The 15,442-nt window shown below is 38.1% G+C and overlaps 1 long non-coding RNA gene across 2 annotated transcripts; it reads right to left on the minus strand.

Annotated features, from left to right (window-relative positions):
• Positions 1-5,054: 5,054 nt before the first annotated feature.
• On the minus strand, positions 5,055-14,638 carry LOC101252397 (uncharacterized). 2 transcript variants are annotated; one of them, XR_011221364.1, is made up of 4 exons: positions 14,517-14,638; positions 14,359-14,425; positions 8,311-8,387; positions 5,055-5,754 (listed from the first exon to the last, which is right to left on the minus strand). It is a non-coding gene; the product is annotated as an uncharacterized lncRNA (long non-coding RNA). The 2 variants fall into 2 exon arrangements; XR_011221365.1 differs by lacking the exons at positions 14,359-14,425; positions 14,517-14,638 and adding an exon at positions 11,078-11,217.
• Between the last annotated feature and the right edge of the window lie 804 nt (positions 14,639-15,442).

Below are 15,442 nucleotides of genomic sequence, written 5' to 3' on the forward strand. Positions count from 1 at the left end.
CGAGTGGTAAATCGATATGTATTGTAACAATCCAAGCCGCCTTTATTTAGAATGGGTAAGGAGGCACAAATATTTTGAACATTGTCCTTCTTTAGCGGGACAAATGCCACTGGCGCGATGCCTCTTTGGAAGCAACTTACCTCGCTAAAGATGGACCGACGAGGCAGAACCGTAATTTTGAGAAATCCTTATTTTTCTATCTTTTTCAAATACCCTAATAGGTTTTAAATTATCATAGAAACCTTAGGAAACTATTTCAAGTTGGAAAAGAAGGGGAAGGAGCTTTCTAGCATAGAGATGGTGGAGTCTTGCAAGTTCATTACCAAATTCACCGTAGCGAATTCGGAAAAGATGGGAAACTGAATCAAAACCTATTAAAATTAATTGGCACCCAGGTAGGTTAGGTTTTTATGTTGAGTAGTTATAAATCAATGCTTACCATGTAATATATGAATTTAACGATATGAGTTATGTTTAGACCTTTGTGCAACGAGCAAATTTCCTGGAAAATTGCTATAATTCAATGTTTATGGGGTTAGTGTTGTGTTGAAACGGCAATGATCAAGGTTCTTATTTTGTGTTCTTGAATGGGTTCTTGTTAGGTTATGGTATAATGGTGACAAGAAGTTATTGTTAGGGTAAGGAAAACTATCAACGAAACTATGTATTAAAGAACTAACATTTGTACTTGTGTAATTCTGTAAGGAGAAATCAAGGGAACCCACATGTAATTAAGTATGTATGCATGTTGCAATATTGATCATAGATATTGAAATGGGATATATGAATATTGATACCATGAAATCATTACTTGAACTTGTGATCTTGATGTGTAATTGGAATCGACTGCCACATTCCAGCACTCTAACTTGGTGGGATTGCCACATTTCAACATACTAACTGGATCAACTATTACGTTCAAGCACTCTAATTAGGACAGGTTGCCACATTCGGGTATAACCTTGGATTGGATTGCCACATTCCTACATGCTAACAGTTTGACTTTGGGTCTCATAAGAGGGCCAACTACTTTTGATAAAATGTGTACGGTGAAATATGATATGATTAATTTCACAAAGTGTGTATATGTATCTACACATTGGAGATTTAAGCTATGATCTATTGGAATCTTAAATGTGGTAGTGTTTGTCATGCCCCGAGCTACCCCCGAGATGCGAACACCGAACCTAGGACCACAAGTGATCCCAAGCTAACCCTGCTGGCATGATCATGAGCATACTAAAGATAATAAACTAAATGTGGAAGATAAATCATAATTTAAACTAAAAAGATGGCATACCCATACAATATAACTTAGATAAATGAAGTACGGATGAGTTTAATACAAAGAAGATATTAACTCATTACTAAGTTGAATCTAACTATGAAATAAGCCTCTGACTGACTAAAAATACTGGACAAGCCCTAACTAAGTCTAGCAAAAACTGAATCTAAATGATTAACATACTTAAATGAATTCATGACTATTGTCCTTAGAGAATGAGGACTCACCACTTAATCTGTTGAAACGGAAATCGAAAATTGATCTAAGTGCAATCTGGATGCTGAGAACCTGAACCTACATCACGAGAAGATGTAGCGCACGTATGCGTCAGTACTTGAAGGTACTGAGCATGCAGGATAGAGTAAACTTAAATAAATATAATTGAACAAGCACAAAAGCAAGTATAATAATCTGAACATGATATACTGATTTCTGAGCTAACTTGATGTAATGACCAATTTATAACATGCTGAAATTGAATGCTGAATAAACTGATAAATGGTCAATGCATAGAGTCTGACTGAACTATGGGAGCTACTAATAACCGATAATAAAACTACATGAGCTAAATGTGGAGTCCGATGTATATGCCTCATCGAGAGGATCCAATATACCCTGCCAAAGGTATAAAGGCATCATAGTGTGATCACTAAACTAATTTCCCACAGAGAAGACTTACAACCTACTTGACTAGTAGTTCTGGGACTAATTGGGTACGCTGAACCCTAGTCCGACTGGTATTATGCTACTTCCACTGATTTGTGTAGTAAACTAATTATGTCTGAATTTCTGTAATCATTGGATAGCTAAAAATTGAACATGCAAATTGAGAATGCAATATTTAATCTGATAATGATGCATTAAAAACTGAGGCGTGTATAACTGAATAACTGAAATATCTAACCTAACATGTGTAATTCAAGAACTAAACAAATACAGAGCTAGGTTTCTGAAATTCATGCGATAAACTATATAATAGCTTTACAATCTAATTTGGAATATATATTTAATTAATTCATGAAGTTCGATTGAAGTTCTAGAAACCCTAGGTTAAATCATGATAAGAGAATCAAGAACCGACTGAAAACTAGGGACCCAATGGGTGAAAGGATCCCACTAGTGAAATCCTACAAACCTAATGATTAAATTCACTGAGAAATATTAAGATTTCTGGGCTGGAACTACTGGAAACTTGATGCATTCTTGAACTAGAATTCTTGACCTTTTTCTCCTTTCTTGCTTCTAATTTTCTAAGTTCTAATTTAATTCTTTGACTTAGGTAAGTTTTTCTAGGCTCAAACTGACTAAAAACTAATGATTTAGGGTCAAAACGACGTATCTTAGGGTTTAAACGAAGTGGAAAAAGACAAAAAGACCCCTGAGTGAATTGCTATCAGACCAAACGACGACCTGGACTGACGGTCCATTGTTTGGGTCCTAAGGTTGGGTCTGTTCGACATGCCTTTACTAAAACGGGCATAACTTTTTTACTCGGAGGTCTGATTTTAGCAAACTTGGTGGCTATGTAAAGCTAATTCAATTATCTATCATTTCATAGGTAATGGAACACCTAATTCGTTTTGTGATAAGAGTTACGATCATTTGAAGTTTACCAACTACATTTTCCCCCTAACGGTCTGCTAATTCGCACTTATGGTAACACCTACGATCTGAGGGTCCTTCTTTTGACCGTTCTGGTCAATCGTGGTTCTTGTAAGAGAGTGGGTAAGTGGGGTATCAGTCGACGGACACAGGCTATGGAGCGTAGTCTGACCTACGGACCGTAGGTCCGTCTATTGTTCGACACTTAGTCAAATTTTTTTGGGCATAGTTTTTTGGGGGGTCTCTGACTCAATCGACGGATGTGCAGGACGGGTCGAGGTTCAGGCTACGATCCGTCGATGGTAACCATCAATTGTACCTGCAATTTTTATGAAAAACTTAATTTTTGTGTGTTTTGGATACAGGGTGTTAAAATATCTCCCCCTTGGGAACATTCGTCCTCGAATAAAGACTAAACTAGCTGAAATAAAGGGAGAGAGATGCAAATCCTACTACTAAACACTGAGAACTGAGTTTATGACTGAATTGAATTTCGAGAACATGCAAATACATTGAAAATGCAAGTATAAATTGAGGGAACATGATTCTAAGACTGAATTCACGCATGAATGATTGGAAAACTGTAGAGGAACTATAATCTCAAGCTTGAGTGGAATAGGAAGGAAAGAGGTGAGGATACTTGGCTTCATGGCTGCTTCTGCTTCCCAAGTATCTCCCTCTACGGACTAAATCTCAAGCTTGAGTGGAATAGGAAGGAAAGAGGTGAGGATACTTGGCTTCATGGCTGCTTCTGCTTCCCAAGTATCTCCCTCTACGGACTAACTCCTCCACAAAACCTTGACTGAAGCTACTTCTTTGTTACTCAACCTTCTAACCTTACGGTAAAGAATCACAATTCTGGTACATCCTCATAAGAAAGTCTATCTATCACCACGACACTCTCTAATGGCACTATAGAGGCTGGGTCACCCATACACTTATTCAAGAGTGAGATGTGGAAGACCGGATGCAGTGTTGCTGATTCTACTGGCAATTCTAACTCATATGCCACCTTGTCAATGATTTTCAAAATCTTGTAAGGGCCTACATATCTAGGACGTAGCTTCCCTTTCTTTCCAAATCTCATCACCCCTTTCATAGGTGAGACATTCAGAAAAACCCAATTATCAGCTTGGAACTTTAGTTCTCTTATCTTTATATATGCATAAGATTTCTAACGACTTTGGGCTGTCTTAAGCCTTCTAATGAGTTGCACATTCTCGTAGCATCAAGGACAGAATTTGGCCATATCAAGGCTTCTTCACCTACTTCAAACCAACCAACGGGAGATCTACATCTACGCCCATACAAAGCTTCATAAGGGGCCATCTAAATGCTGGAATGTGATACGCTCAAACTTCCTTCTCAAATAAGAAGTAAATCGGTCGTATCAAGTAAAGAACCCAACTAATGAGGTTGGGATAGTTCCCACGAGGAAAATAGTTCAGACTTAACTTTATTATATTATTACTATTATTTAGTCAATTATTTCCCTAGAAAACAAAAGACAATAAATGGGGGTTTTTATTTCTAAATTAATGAAAATAATTAACTAGATCAAAATAAACAACTAACAGATTCAAATATTGGAGCTTAATCAATTAATAAAAGTAACTAGAGCTTAAGTGTTCCCCACAAGTTCCTAACTTGATAATTCTAACTATAACAATTCTTTCCTAGTATCTTGCATGTAAAGTTATAAGTTATGTATCTCGAAATCCTTGGTACGACATCTAGAAAATTTCACTCCGCACCTTGGTCCGGCTACGTGTGTTGCTATACTAACCCTTACCTTTACCTCATATTAAGCATTGTATTCGATATTATACTAAGTTATTACCTCGTACCAATCGACACTAGTCTATTAGATAGTGTTCACTAAATCTATGTTGATAATTTTTTTCCTATTATCTACCTCCTTAGTCCGGCAAGTAGCATTAAGGCAAGTTCTAACGTTGGCCATCCTTTAAAAAGACTTCTAAAACGAAAGAATTATCAGTACATGCAAGACACTATTCTTGAATTGCTATTTTAGTTAGATTTTACCTCATTATTCGCCCATGGTTCCCACAACCCTAGTTATGGAGTTTAGTTACCCATGGTCATAATCACACTATTCATATATTTAATATAAGAGTTCATGCATTTACTTTAATGAGAAAGTATAAAATCCAGAAATTCACTTGATTAATCAACAAAAGCACCAACAATCCATTCAAGAAAAAGTGTATGAATTACTGAAATTAATCCGTCAATACTTGAATAAGAGAACTAAAGATTATCAAAAAGTCCAACTCTCCAAAAGTCTAACTATCAAAAAGTCTAACCCCGAAAACGAGGTTTTCTAACTATTTATAAAAAAACAAAAACTTAATAAAGAAGGATTCTAATTACTAAAATCTGTCAAAACGCGTCTGGGTCGACGGACCGTCGTGGTCACGACGGGCCGTCATGGCCTCCGTCGTCACATACTTCACAAATCCTTATGCTGCTTTCTTCATTACCCTCAACGAACAGGTATGACAGACCGTTCCAAGCACGACGGTCTGTCGAGGGTCTCCGTTCCGAGCACGACGGTCTGTCGAGGGTCTCCGTTCCATAATACTTTAAATTTTTGGAATTCGGGTACTGGGACTACTCTCTGATCATTACGACGAACTAGCAGGACGGACCCTAGTAGCTATGATGGTCCGTCGTGGACTTTCGTAATCCCACACTAGGTCAGACTTCCCCATCTTCCTTCAGCAGCTTCACTACGATGCCACCTACGGACCGTCACAAGCTCGATGGACCGTCATAAGCTCCGTAGGTGGTCTCTTCTGCATTTCTCGCTCAAAAACTTCCGCGTTCATCTTTGGACAGATTTCCTGTAAATAAAGAGAAACTTACATAAAAATGCATACAAAAAGGCTTTTGGACACACACTAAACTTAAGGAAAAAGCATTTAAAATAACGTCAAACCACGGTACATCAGAATGGTAGCTATTGTTGTAGGCGAACTCAATAAGAGGAAGGTGATCATCCCAACTACCCTTAAAATCGATCACATAAGCTCTTGACATTTCCTCTAGGGTCTGAATGGTACGCTCTGCCTATCCATCCGTTTGCGGATGAAATCTTGTGCGAAGGTTAATTTGAGTACCAAGACCCTTATGAAATGACTTCCAGAAATGATAGGCAAACTGAGGACCTTTATCTGAGATGATAGACAAAGGAACTCCATGCAACCTCGTAATTCCATTAATGTAAATCTTGGCATAGTATTCTGCTGAATCTGTAGTCTTGACTTCCAAAATGCCAGAAGATTTAGTCATCCTATCAACTATTACCTAAATGAAGTCATGCTGCCTCAAGTTCGCAGTAACCCTGTGATGAAATCCATATTGATCACATCCTACTTCCATGTAGGAATGTCGATCTCTTGAATCATAGCCCCTAGTTTCTGATTTTCTACCTTGACTAGCTGGCAGTTTGGGTACTTACTCACAAAATTTGCTATATCCCTCTTCATGCCATTCCACCAATAGAGTTCCCGCAGATCACGGTACATCTTAGTGGCACCTAGATTAATAGAATACGTGGTGTTACGGGATTCTCTAAGAATATGTTGTCTCAACTTTCCCACATCAAGAATACACAATCTACCCTGGTAGCGAAGTACACCATCTCCCCCTTGGGAGAAAACGTCCACTCTCTGATTGTGGACTGCACCCTTAAGTTCAAGAAAGATTGGATCACTGTCTTTCTTTTCCTTAACCTCCTCTACAAAAGAAGATTCTGCCTTATTCTTAACTGTTACACCACTGTCAGATATGCTCATAAGGCGATCTCCTATGTGAGCAAGCCTGTGAACATACTTCACTAGCTCCTTCTTTTCTTCCTCAACATGGGCTATAGACCCACTGATAATCTACTAAGGGCATCTACTACTACATTCGGCTTACTAGGATGATAATGCTCACTCATATCATATTCCTTAAGGAACTCAAGCCATCTCCTCTGGTGAAGATTTAACTGTGTCTAAGTAAACACATACTGAAGGCTCTTATGGTTAGTGAATACATCTACATGAACACCATACAAGTAGTGTCTCCATATTTTGAGTGCAAACACCACTACTACGAGCTCGAGATCATGAATTGGATAATTCTTCTCATGCACCTTAAGCTGTCTCGAAGAATAAGCTATAGCCTTATCTCGCTGCATCAACGCACAACCTAGGCACACTCTGAATGCATAACAATAGATCACATAACCATCTGAACCCTCTATAGAGTGAAGACATGAGTTGTAGTCAATCTAGCATTCAATTTTGCAAAGCTTTTCTCACAATCATCTGAACATTGAAACTTGACCATCTTTTGAGTTAATCTAGTCAATGGTGAGGCTATAGATGAGAATCCTTCAACGAACCTTCTATAATAACCCGCTAGACCTAAGAAACTTCTGATATCTGTAGCAGTAAAGGTAGGTCTGGGCCATTGTTTCACTGCTGTGAATCCTCTCGGATTGCTTTGCTAGATACAATGTGACAAAGGAAAGCAACGGATTGCAACCAAAACTTACATTTGCTAAACTTATAGAAAAACTGACGATCCGTGAGAGTCTGTAGAACAATTCTCAAATGACTTGTATGTTCTTCCTCATTCTTAGAGTAAATGAGGATATCATCAACAAAGACGATAACGAACAAGTCCAAGTACTGTTTAAACACTCTGGTCATCAAAACCATGAAAGCTGCAAGAGAATTGGTTAGTCCAAACGACGTAACTACAAATTCATAATGACCATACCGAGTCTTGAAGGTTGTTTTTGGAATGTCACTATCTCTGACTCTAAGATAATGATAACCTTATCTGAGGTCTATCTTTAAGAAATGGCTAGCACCCTAAAGTTGGTCAAACAAGTCATCAATCCTGGGGATGAGATACTTATTCTTGATTGTGACCTTGTTCAACCATATATAGTCATGCACATTCTGATAGAACGATCTTTGTTCTTTACAAACAACACTGGCGCACCCCATAGAGAAATACTAGGTCTGACGAAAACTGTCACAGCCAGAGTCTAGACCCCAGACGAGACCGGCGTCGTTAACCTCTCAGAGGTCGCATACAAGCCTACATGGGTCATACTTCATCTAGGTTAATTTAGCGGAAAGTTTGAACTTTTTGTTTTCTTATTTGATGTGAAACATATTATACTTAACATCATACGCGTTCACAAATAAACCATCTAATAAAGAGATAATCAAATGAAAGAATTAGTTCATAATTTTACTAAACGTATTTTTGCCAAAATGGCACCAATATAAAGTCTGAAAAAAGTGGAAATAAACGCTAGTGGAACATGCTCCACTAGCTATAGCCTACAACTAAGATAGATAATAACGGTACACATCCTCGAAAGAATGAGGGCCTACCAAGTACGGATGAAAGCTCCACGTTTGGATAGCTGCAACGTCAACCTATAAGCTCTAGCATCCACCTATGTCTGCACCTAAAATTATAGAATTGTATGGGATTAGTACACACTTAACTAAGTATGAGTATATGCAAGTACACAACACGAACATGCATGAGTAAGAAAAGCTCTGTCCTAACAACATGATTATGGAAAGTTAAGTCAGTGGACTTGCCAAATTTGGATTAGGAAACTTAGTAAGCTTTCTAAATTTGTATTAGGAAAGTCATGCCATGAGAGTAACATGCATCATCATACGTATCATATTGCACACAGTACATAACATTTTACACATAACACATAACATATTGCTTATAGCACATAACATCTTTCATATCATTATTTCATATTCCATGAGACCTTGGAATCATGGACTTAACATTAAGACTTCCCAACAATGAGGGCTCAACATATGAGACCTCAACTAGGGAGCCCTGATTAGCAAACACAGAGTCTGCTTCATTCATTCGTACGTATGTCATTTCATTCATTCATAAACTAGTGTAAAGACCAGTTATACCCAGGATGTAGTTTAATTCTTTCATCGGGTTCGCCGTGCCATGATAAGAAATGAACTAGTTTCATTACTTAAGTGTAGCTCACCTCTTGATTATCCTATCCTAACACCTTTTGTATCATTCATTTCATTATGTGGATCATCTGAGGCTGGCCTATTTCATTCATGGGGAACTTTAACTTTAACCGACATAGATCATGTGAGCATCATAAAATCTTGTATCTCCCCCACACCGAAAAAAGGTGGAATCACCGTCCAAAGTGACCCAAAATATGCTAGCATACATGGGAAATAAACCCCGCGATATTCCTATATTGACAGTATAGGTTCGAAGACTAGGATATATAAGGAAACCCATACCCGGCATGCCGGACAGTCTCATCTCTTGAGAGTTACGTGAACCTCCGCCCTTTCTAAAAGAAGGCATCACTGATCATAGCTAGTCTATCGGTGCTCAATATAAACTTCCATTACATTTAACTCATACCTCATGGAAGTTGGCTTCTAGTATGAGGAGATCATAGCTCAATAGACGATTTCTCATATCATCATTAGTATTAAGTGTGTTAGTCTCAATACTTTCATTAGAGTGTTCATAAAGACTGGTGTCTTGATTAACTTTAAACTCTCACAGGTGAGTACGTTTTGGTAACAATTTTCTTAGGATCATTTAAGATTGCTCTCATCTTTTACATTAGCCTCATATCATGTTGTCACCACAATAATTAGAATTAGCACATTTTGTCTTCATAATTACTCACCCCTTTTTACGTAAATGTTCATTTCATCATATGCCAATGCACTTGACCATTTAGTGTGCTTTGCACTCTTATTTAACCCTTATAGGGTTTCATCATTTAATTGTTCATATAATCATTTCATTACATGCATCTTAGGTTCACTTACTTATAACGTATGCTAGACTTATGAGTCTATACATACAAGTCATTAGGCTTCATTCATAGTTCGTTTAAATGATTAATATCTTCCTAAGATTATGTGGTACAAGACCTATGCATCTCGTATGTATGCCAAGATCTCGATTCCGATCTATGTAGGCAGCATTATGTTGAACATTTATTTAGGTCTGACTTATGTATCAATACAGAAATTTGGGCAAGGGAACTCGGTTTCGAATCCCTTGGACAACACTTATATTTTTCTATTTATTTATTTTCGGTCACACAACATTGGACCCGAGATCAAGCCCCAACGTTGTCATATTTTTCTTCTTTATTTTATCTTTTTCTTTTATCCGTTTGGGGACTGAGAGGTTGTGGGATCGATCCCCCACAACATCATTATTTTATTTTTGTTTAATCTTGACTTTTTTGAGTTGACTGTGAGGTTGTGGGATCGAACCCCCACATCCTCACTTTATTTTTCTTTTAATCCTACTTTTCCGCCTAGAGGTCGTGGGTTCGATTCCCACGCCTCACACTTATATTCTTTTCATTTTTCCTTAAGCTTGACGAGAGGTCGTGGGTTCGAATCCCACTCCTCTCATTTCTTATTTTCATACATTATTTTCCAGCCAGGAGCACGGTTCAATTCCCCGTTACCACATTGTTTTCACTTCTTTATTTTAACAATTTTTAACGTGGTGAGGTCACGGGTTCGACCTTTAGTGCCTCACTTGTTTTTCTTCACTTTTAATGACATTTTAAACAACTTAACTTGGCTGAAATTAATCAACAATGTGCTGGAAATTTGAGTTATATTTTCAGCTTCTTTTCCATTACATTACACTTTAGTTCTTAGGGAAATTTCATTGTGCATTTAGAACGTTTTAGGTGAATTTTCATGGTTTCGTTTAGCCAAGAGATTATCACTCAAATCAGCCACATTTCATCTGATATGAACATCACGATTTACATAAACATGTGTACATGAAATAAAAAGAACTAACATGCCATTTAATTTCATAAACCATGACCAATAGCCACGACAACACACTCAAACGCACGTAGTTATATTTTGGAAAAACATCAACATAAGTCACATAATTCCAAACATACATATAAACACATAAGCATCACGAAAACACGTTTTATCCCTAGTTTTCTACCAGCAAACATAACCAACATACGATTCAATGGGATCTAGTGACAGGGACATGCAACGGGGAACAACCCTAGTTTTTGGACTGAATATACAGAACCTTAAGGGGTATCTTGGGAAAGGGACCAAGAAACAAGAGAACTTATACCTTTTTGACGTTCAAACCTTGACTTGTTACCCAAAGAAATCCTCCAAACACACGTCCAACTCCGAAATTTCAACACCAAAGTCGACGGACAACCTTCTCTTTGCCAACGTGATTGATTTCGTTGTTTGTTTTTATCTTTCGTGGTGAGTTCTTCAAGTGTGAAGAACTTGGTTTATATTTCTGTTCTTGAAGTTACTTTGGCAGAGAGAACGTGAAAGAGAAGAGAGATTGAACGTGTGTTGAGCGATAGACATGAGAGGAGAGAGTTATCTTAGGTCTAGGAGTCTAGTTTAGGACTTAATCAAATAAGGTTTAGTTAAATATTAAAAATATGATTTCCCTTTGATTTTAAATCAGCCAATAAATAATAAGTATTAATTAATTACATTAATTTACTAAATTAAATAAAAAACAATTTAAATCATCGCTTCCACCTAGGTTCGAACCCCGGTGGGGCAAGACTTCACTTTAAGAGCCAATTTTTGGTCCCTCTCTCCCAAAAATGCCCCTCCACGTTATTAATTAAATAATCAATTATAGATTTAGGGTAATTATGATACTACCTTTATCTTGGAAAAAGACCATTTTACCCAAAGACCTTCCAAACCTAAGATTTTTCCTTTTTAAGTCCGGTAAAAACTCATCCAAGTAAATCTTCATATTCGAGAGCCCTACATGATTGGACCCGACCTTTTCTAGCTCAAATAACTCCCCAAGTTAGTTGGCTAGGCAATAGAAAGGGTTTAGAGATATGGTTCTACGCGCATCAATCTGTGTGAACTTGATCTAATCGTAGGCATTCTGGACACATTAAGCATTACTTAGCATATCTTTTTTTAGGGTTGTTACAAAACCCTTATCTAGAAGGTCTTTCAACTGCTCTTTCAATTCCTTAAGCTCTTCTGGAGCCATCTGTATTGAGGAATAGAAATGGGTTGGGTATCTGGAAGGAGATCAATTCCAAAATCAATTTCCCTTTCGGTAGGGACTTTGGGAAGATCTTTAGGAAGTAATTCTGCCAACTCACATACTACTAGAACAGACCCAAAAGTTGGGGTTTTGAAGATAGAATCCTTAACCCGAACTAGATAACAGAGATAATCCTTTGAGATCATCTTTCTGCCATAAGGTAAGAAATGAATCGATCATAGGCGCTTAGATACTACCCTTCAATTCTAAGATTTGGTTCGTCGAGAAACTAAAAATAAACAATCCTAGTTCTACAATCGACTGAGGCATAAGACGAATGTAACCAATCCATTCCTAGAATGACATCGAAGTCTACTATTTCTAACTCTACAAGATTTGCTGAGGTTACTTTTTGAGAGACCGCGATGGGCAATTTCTGTATACCCGTCTAGCTATAATTGGGTCACCGACTCGAGTAGACACTGAGAAAGGTTCTGAGAGAGTTTATTGACAAACACTGAATTGGAATTTTACGTATGGACTTCAGAAAGAAAGAGTAGCCCCTGGATCTAACAATATATAAGCATTGAGGTCAAAGACTCGCAATGTACCAGTAACTACATCAGGAGAACCTTCCTAATCCTGGCGAGCCTGAAGAGCATACAACCTGTTCTGACGCTGACCACCACCTATACCAAATGAGTTAACTTGCAGAGTCGAGCGACTTGCTGGTGTTGATGAAGTTGTTTAATGATTTCTACCATTTCCACCTCTTTGACCCTTTCTAGAAGGACAATCCCCTGGACAATCCCTCAACTTGTGACCTGACTGAACGCGTCCAAAACATCCTTCTTTTCCTGCGAGACACTCGCCCGGGTGATTCTTATTACACTTAGGGAAAGTGGGGTGAGTCTTGGTTCCTGCTTCTCTGAGACTTAGGGCATGGTGCTCTACCCTTCTGGTCATACCTATTCTAAGAGGATGGAACACTAGCTGACGAAGGAGCTGGAGCTGAAAACTTCTGCTGACTCTGCGAGCGACTTCCACTACCCAATTTCTATTGGGAATTGTCATAGTTCCCAGTCCTAGCCTTTTTACTCTCCTTAGCCTATTCCCTAAGCTTATCACCCTCAACCTGCTGAGTATGTTCATATCTCCTAGTAACATAGCATTTTGACACTCAATTTTAACCAAATCTGACACTCCATACAAGAACTTATTCATGTGAGCCCTGGAGTTAGCAACCATGTGAGAAGCATACCTGGAGAGTTGGTTAAATTTCAGCCCATACTCTTGGATTGTCATGTTACTCTGCCTCAATTTCATGAATTCTTGAGCCTTTGCCTCTCTCAACTCTATTGGGAGAACCTGTCGAGAAAAGTCTCACTAAACAATCCCATTTGATATGAGCCGCATTTGCACCCCTATTGTGCTTCCACTTAATGTACCAAATATGAGCAACATCATTCAACTGGTTTGATGCCAACTCAACTCGATCATTCCCAGTGACTCGCATTACCTCAAAGTTTTTCTTCATCTCATCCAAGAAATTCTGACGATCCTCATTAGTTTGAGATCCTAAGAACTCAGACACATTCATCCTAACAAAGTCATCGACCCTTAATGATACTTATCTACTATTTTCAATCACATGAGCATGAACCTGATTTTTCTGGTTAGCCATACTCTGAGCCAACATCTATATGGCAATCCTGAATTCAACATTGGAGACTTCTTGATCTGGGACTAGAGGAGCTGTGTTTGCATTCTTGGCATTTGCATTCCTAGCGTTAACTCTCAGAGAAGACATGATCTGAAACGTAGAATCTCAAGTAAGAGTGGAACTATATCATACCTTACGCACGATAAGAGTAACAACAAAGTGAAGTTTTCCTAAAACACTTCATAGCCTCCCTCTCATTAAATGTGGTGCACTTTACTCCCATGAAAGGGACTCTACTTAGTGCGACTTTTAAAAAATCCTAGGACACTTGAACCTAGTGCTCTGATGCCAAGTTTTGTCACGCCCCGAGCTACCGTCGAGACGCGAACGCGGAACCTAGGACCACAAGTGATCCTAAGCTAAACCTGCTGGCATGATCATGAGCATACTAAAGATAATAAACAAACTGCGGAATCTAAATCATAGATTAAACTGAAAAGATGGGGAATACCTATATGCTATAACTGAGATAAATGAAGTACTGATGAGTGTAATACAAATAAGATATTAACTCACTACTAAGTTGAAATCCTCTATTGGACTAGAAATATAAGGACAAGCCCCAACTAAGTGTAGAAAAAACTGAAACTAAATGATTAAAAGACTAAAATGAACTCATAACTATTGTCCTCGAAGAATGAGCACTCACCACTGAATGTACTGAAACGGAGATCGAAAATCCATCTAAGCGCGATCTGGATGTTGAGAACCTGAACCTACATCACGAGAATATGTAGTACATGTATAAGTGGTTCTTTTCAGGGAGTGGGTAAGTGAATTCTCGATTGACGAACAAAGGCTACGGACCGTAGGTCTGTCCGTCGTTCCACAGTCAAATTTTTCTGGGCTGAGTTTTTTTGGGGGTTTCTGACTCAATCGATGAATGTGCAGAACTGGCCATGGTTCAGGCTACGGTCCATCGATTGCAGCTGCAGTTTTTTTGAAAAGATAAATTTTTGGTCTGTTTGGATACAGGGTGTTACAGTACTACTCGTAGTATACAATATGGTTAGTTGGTTTAAGGTATGATCTATTGGAATCTTAAGTGTGGTAGTGTTACTCGTAGTATACAATGCAGTTAGTATGTTTAAGTTATGATCTATTGGAATCTTAACTGTGGTAGTGTTATTCGTAGTATACAATGTGGTAAGTATGTTTTAGTTATGATCTATTGGATTTTTAAGTGTGGTAGCGGTACTTTAATATACAAGGTTGTTAGCGTTTAGTTTCTAATCTCATAAGAAAAAGATGGGTTGTAATTGGAAGGTGTTCTATTTAAAGGCTAAGGGAGTAGAAGCGGGGGATCTAGACATGATCTTTTATTGATCTGTTCATATATTATGAGGTGGGTGTTAGGTCGACAGATTATACCTACCAGAACGTATGGTTTTACTGATACTACTCTTGTTGTGCCTTTTTTGACATAGTCTGGATGCTTCATTTGTGACGTTTCATTAGGTGAAGATGAAGAAATCCTCCAGCAGCTTCGAGTCTTCTTTACGCATGGTGGGAGCTGTTTCCTTATATTAAATTGTTATCTTGTTGTAATTCTTAGTAGCTCTTCTACCTGTTAAACTAGATCCAAGGGGTTGTGAAGTTACATAAAATGTTCAAGTGCATGAATAGGAGGTCGTAATAATGATTTACCCTATAACATGTCTATTTTCTTAAATTTCCTTGACTTGCCTTCATTTTCATCAAATTTCGCATGTTTTCTAGTAGTTGGTTATGTG

Source organism: Solanum lycopersicum, chromosome 5 (assembly GCF_036512215.1).
Source record: "Solanum lycopersicum chromosome 5, SLM_r2.1".
NCBI lineage: Eukaryota > Viridiplantae > Streptophyta > Magnoliopsida > Solanales > Solanaceae > Solanum > Solanum lycopersicum.